The 6,000-nt window shown below is 46.0% G+C and overlaps 1 pseudogene; it reads left to right on the top strand.

The window, feature by feature from the left end:
* The first annotated feature begins 3,140 nt into the window (after positions 1-3,140).
* Positions 3,141-5,527, top strand: LOC103784649 (zinc finger protein 561-like; annotated as a pseudogene).
* Positions 5,528-6,000: the final 473 nt, after the last annotated feature.

The following is a 6,000-nucleotide window of genomic DNA, read 5'->3' as shown; positions in this document are numbered from 1 at the left end:
CATCTTACACCAGAAAGCCTCAAGCTTTAATTGACTTGCTCCAAACTATTATGCAGACTCATAATCCTACTTGGGCTGATTGCCACCAGCTACTCATGCACCTCTTTAATACAGACGAACAGCGAAGGGTGCTCCAGGCAGCAACTAAGTGGCTAGAGGAGTACGTCCCAGCAGATTACCAAAACCCCCAGTAATATATAAGAATTCAGCTGCCAGGAACAGACCCCCAATGGGACCCAAACAAGGGACCAGACGTGGAGAGGCTACTGTGAGGCATTAATAGAAGGTCTAAAGAAAGGGGCTCAAAAGGCTACAAATGTAAATAAGGTCTCTGAGGTCATCCAAGGAAAAGAGGAGAGTCCAGCGCAATTCTATGAAAGACTGTGTGAGGCTTACCTTATGTACACTCCTTTTGATCCAGATAGCCCTGAAAATCAGCGCATGATTAACATGGCCTTAGTTAGTCAAAGCGCAGAAGATACCAGGAGAAAATTGCAGAAACAGGCTGGGTTTGTGGGTATGAATACCTCGCAGTTACTGGAAATAGTCAATCAAGTGTTTGTGAACAGAGATGCAACAAGCTGCAGAGAAAGCCGTAAGGAAGGTGAACGCCAGGCCAAGCGAAACACCAACTTACTGGCCATGGCCATTAGGGGAATTCCCCCAAAAGGAGAGGGAAAGGGGGGTTCCGGGAAGAATACCCAGTCTAATCGCCCATGCTTGCAACATAACCAATGAGCCTATTGTAAGGAAATAGGACATTGGAAAGATAAGTGTCCCTAACTGAAGGAAAAGCAAGGTGATTTGGAACAAAAGATCTCAGATAAAGATGAGGGAGCTTTGTTCAACCTGGCTGAAGGACCACCAGAGTGAAGGCGACCAGGCTCAAGCGCCCCCAAGGAGCCCACGGTCAGGATTACAATTGGGGGCAAGGACATTAAGTTTTTGGTCGATACTGGTGCTGAACATTCAGTAGTGACCACCCTGGTCACCCTGTTATCCAAGAAAACCACTGATATAATCAGAGCAACAGGAGTTTCCACTAAGCAGGCTTTCTGTCTACCACAGACCTCCTCGGTGGGGGGACATGAAATAGTTCATCAGTTCTTGTACATGCCTGACTGTCCCTTGCTCTTGCTGGGAAGAGACTTGCTTAGCAAGCTGAGAGCCACCAGCTCCTTTACAAAACAGAGCTCTTTACATCTAAAATTACCAGGAACAGGAGTTATCACAGCCCTTACAGTCCCCCAGGGAGAATAATGGAGACTTTTTCTAACCGAGCCAGGCCAAGAGATAAAACCAGCTCTAGCTAAACAATGGCCTCGAGTATAGGCAGAAGATAATCCTCTGGAACTGGCAGTCAACCAAGCCCCCATACTCATAGAAGTTAAGCCTGGGGCCCAACCAGTTAGACAAAAGCAGTATCCGGTTCCCAGAGAAGCTCTTGAAGGAATCCAGGTTCATCTCAGGCGCGTGAAAGCCTGTGGAGTTATAGTTCCTTGCCAGTCTCCATGGAACACCACTCTGCTGCCTGTCCCTAAGCCAGGGACCAAGGACTACCGGCCAGCACAGGACTTGCGCTTGGTCAACCAAGCTACAGTGACTCTGCACCAACAGTTCCTAACCCTTACACATTGTTAGAGCTGCTGCCAGCTGAGGACAGCTGGTTTACCTGTCTGGACTTAAAAGACACCTTCTTTAGCATCAGACTAGCTCCTGAGAGCCAGAAGCTGTTTGTCTTTCAATGGGAAGATCTGGGGTCAGGTGTCACTACTCAGTACACATGGACCTGGCTTCCCCAAGGGTTCAAGAACTCCCCTACTATCTTCAGGGAGGCCCTGGCTCGAGACCTGCAAAAGCTTCCTGCTGAAGACCTAGGCCACGTCTTGCTCCTGTACGTGGACGACGTTCTGCTGGGACAATCCACAGCAGTCGGGTGCACAAAAGGGACGGATGTCCTGCTTTGACACCTGGAAGACTGTGGATATAAGGTGTCCAAGAAGAAAGCTAAGACCTGCAGACAGCACGTACGCTACCTGGGATTCACTATTCGGAAAGGGGAGCACACCCTGGGGTCAGAAAGAAAGCAAGTCATCTGCAACCTACCAGAACCTAAAACCAGAAGGCAAGTAAGGGAATTCTTAGGAGCTGTGGGGTTTTGTAGATTATGAATTCCAAACTTTGCAGTACTAGCCAAACCTTTGTACAGGGTTACAAAGGGGGCGACCAGGAGTCTTTTGAACAGGGGCCTCTACAACAGCAAGCCTTTTGTAAGTTAAAGGAAAAACTTATGTCGGCTCCAGCCCTAGGACTACCAGATTTCACAAAGCCCTTTACACTCTATGTGTCAGAAAGAGAAAAAATGGCAGTTGGGGTTTTAACCCAGACTGTCGAGCCCTGGCCAAGGCCAGTGGCCTATCTCTCAAAACAACTAGATGGGGTTTCCAAAGGCTGGCCACCATGTCTAAGGGCCCTGGCAGCAACAGCCCTGTTAGCACAAGAAGCAGATAAACTAACCCTTGGGCAAAACCTGAATATAAATGTCCCCCATACTGTGGTAACCTTGATGAATACCAAAGGACATCATTGGCTAACAAATGCTAGATTAACCAAGTACCAAACCTTGCTATGTGAAAATCCCCACATAACCACTGAAATCTGTAACACCCTAAGTCCCGCCACCCTGCTTCCAGTATCAGAGAGCCCAGTCAAGCATAACTGTGTAGAGGTGTTGGACTCAGTTTATTCTAGCAGACCTGACCTTTGAGACCAGCCATGGGCATCAGTAGACTGGGATTTATACATGGACGGGAGCAGCTTCATCAACCCACAAGGAGAAAGATGTGCAGGATATGCAGTGGTAACTTTGGGTGCTGTCATTGAAGCCAAACCGTTGCCACAGGGTGCTTCAGCCCAGAAGGCTGAGCTCATTCTTTAACTCGGGCTCTAGAACTCAGTGAAGGTAAGACTGTAAACATCTACACTGACTCTCGATATGCCTTTCTAACCCTCCAAGTGCATGGTGCGTGGAGCATTATATAAGGAAAAGGGCCTGTTAAACTCTGGGGGAAAGGACAAAATATCAACAAGATATTCTACAATTATTAGAGGCAGTGTGGAAACCTCAGAAGGTGGCAGTCATGCACTGCAGGGGACACCAGCGAGCTTCCACCTCAGTGGTCTTGGGAAACTCTCCAGCTGATTCAGAAACTCGAAAAGCAGCATCTACCCCTTACTGGGCATCGGTAGCAGCCCCCTTACTTCCTCAAACACCTGACCTGGTACCTACCTATTCTAAGGAAGAAAAAGACTTCTTCCACGCAGAAGGGGGGCAAGTAATAAAAGGAGGATGGAACAGACTGCCAGATGGGAGGGTAGCTGTGCTGCAGTTGATGGGAGCCACAATCGTATTGGCCATGCACGAAACCACTCATCTAGGTCAAGAGTCACTTGAAAAACTGTTAGGCCGGTACTTCTACATCTCACACTTGCCAGCCCTTCCAAAGCAGTAGCACAATGGTGCGTTACTTGCTGACAGCACAATGCAAGGCAAGGCCTCACTGTTCCACCCAGCATACAAGCTTATGTACGGCTCCTTTTGAGGATCTTCAGGTGGATTTCACAGAAATGCCAAAATGTGGAGGTAACAAGTATTTGCTGGTTCTTGTGTGTACTTACTCTGGGTGGGTGGAGGCTTATCCAACATCAACTGAAAAGGTCTACGAGGTAACCCGTGTGCTTCTCTGAGATCTTATTCCTGGGTTTGGACTGCCCTTATGAATCAGCTCAGAACATGGGCCGGCGTTTGTGGCTGCCTTTGTACAGATTAGCCGGGTGCATTAGCAGCACCTGTGTTCCCAGCTACTTGGGAGACTGAGGCATGAGGATCGCTTGAGCCTGGGAGGTGGAGGTTTCAGTTAGCCCAGATTGTGCCACTACATTCCAGCCTGGAAGATAGAACAAGACTTTGTCTCAAAAAAAATTTAATCATTGAAAAGTAAAATAATAATTGTCATCAAAATAATGTTTCTGTGTTCAAATGGGTGAAATCTCTTAATATGTTGCAAAATGTTTTAAATCCTTTATCCCCTCATCAGCAGACAAGAAGCTACAATGGATGGAAACTCTGTAAGAGTTGTGAAGAGGTCTTCAGGGAGCTGTTTTTCATTAAGACACACATGAGAGCTCAGAATGGAGGGAACACTTTTGAGGGTAATTGTTATGGAAAAGACATCCTTAGTGTGCACAAGGAAGCCTCTATTGGACAGGAAATTTCTAAATTTAATCCATGTGGAAAAGTCTTCACCCTAACTCCAGGCCTTGCTGAACATCTTGAAGTTCTCAATGCAAGACAACCATACAAATGTAAGGAATGTGGAAAAGGCTTTAAGTGTTTTGCAAGCCTTGATAATCACATGGGAATTCATGCTGGTGAGAAACTCTGAATTTCAGGAATGTGGGAGAACCATCACACCCTCCTCACACCTAAAGCAGTGTGTAACAGTTCATACTGGAAAGAAATTCAAAAAGACTAAGAAATATGGGAAATCCTTCACTAATTTTTCTCAACTTTATGCACATGTGAAAACTCATAAAGAGGAGAGTCCTTTGATTGTAAAGAATGTAGAATTTCCTTTAGAAATTCCTCATATCTTAATGATCACATTCAAACTCCAACTGGAGTAAAAACCACACAAATATACAGACTGTGGGAAAGCCTTCACTAGATCAACTCAAGTTACTGAACATGTAAGAACTCACACTGGGGTAAAACCCTATGAATGTAAGGAATGTGGGAAAGCCTTCACTCAGTACACGGGCCTTGCTATACACTTACGAAGTCACAGTGGAGAGAAACCCTATCAGTGTAACAAATGTGGAAAAGCCTTCACTAGATCCTCAGGCCTTACTCAACATACAATAATTCAGATGGGAGAGAAGCCTTATGAATGTGTTGAATGTGGAAAAACCTTCATTACTTCTTCCCATCGTACTTAACATTTGAAAACTCATAGTGGAGAAAAGCCCTTTGTATGCAAGATATGTGGGAAAGCATTTATATTTTCCTCATCCCTTAATATTCACCTGCAAACTCATACTGGAGAGAAACCCTTCATATGTAAAGAATATGGGAAAGCATTTATTGTTTCCTCACACCTAGGTAGACATAAAATCATGGCTGGGCACAGTGGCTCATGCCTGTAATCCCAGCACTTTGGGAGGCTGAGGTGGGTGGATCACGAGGTCAGGAGATCTGAGACCATCCTGGCTAACACGGTGAAACCCCATCTCTACTAAAAGTACAAAAAATTTGCCAGGCATGGTGGCATGCTCCTGTAGTCCCAGCTACTCAGGACGCTGAGGCAGGAGAATCCCTTGAACCTTGGAGGCAGAGGTTGCAGTAAGTCGAGATCGATTGAGCCACTGCACTCCAGCCTGGACAACAGAGTGAGACTTCATTTCAAAAAAAAGAATTCACACTGGGGAGAAACCCTATGAATATAAGGGTATGAGTGTTACCATTTAGCTCATCGGTTGCCATCTTTAATTATTGGCAGTGACACCAAAAGATTATCAGATTTGTCCTAAATGCCTTATGAGGGTTGTAATGGCTGATGGACTGGCCTTAGATGCCATCCCAAGAGTCTGAAATTAAACCTACAGCTTCTGAATACAACTTCATGGTTGCCTGAGTCTTGGTATCTGTGAAGAAGGGTCATGGATGGTGAGGTCAGTACTGCAGGCTGCCTCACCTTGCTGATTAGATTCCTAAGATCATAGCATTAACAAGTTCTGTGTGAGATAAATCATGCAGATTGACCCCAGCCCCTGTTGGTTAGTGGCTGCCAGTGTGGCACATTTATGTCAAAATTTACCAGAAGCCAAGATAATGTAGGCCCCAGAGTTGGGTTGTTAAAAGATGCTCCTCCAAGAGTCTTCTCTGTTCCCAGGGATCCTGCAGATCATGGCAGGAATGAAACCATCTATTACTGCCAGTGC

The sequence above is a fragment of the Pan paniscus genome, chromosome 20 (assembly GCF_029289425.2).
Source record: "Pan paniscus chromosome 20, NHGRI_mPanPan1-v2.0_pri, whole genome shotgun sequence".
Taxonomy (NCBI): Eukaryota; Metazoa; Chordata; class Mammalia; order Primates; family Hominidae; genus Pan; species Pan paniscus.
Note: the sequence above shows the minus strand (reverse complement) of the source record. Positions and strands in the feature narration are given on the sequence as shown.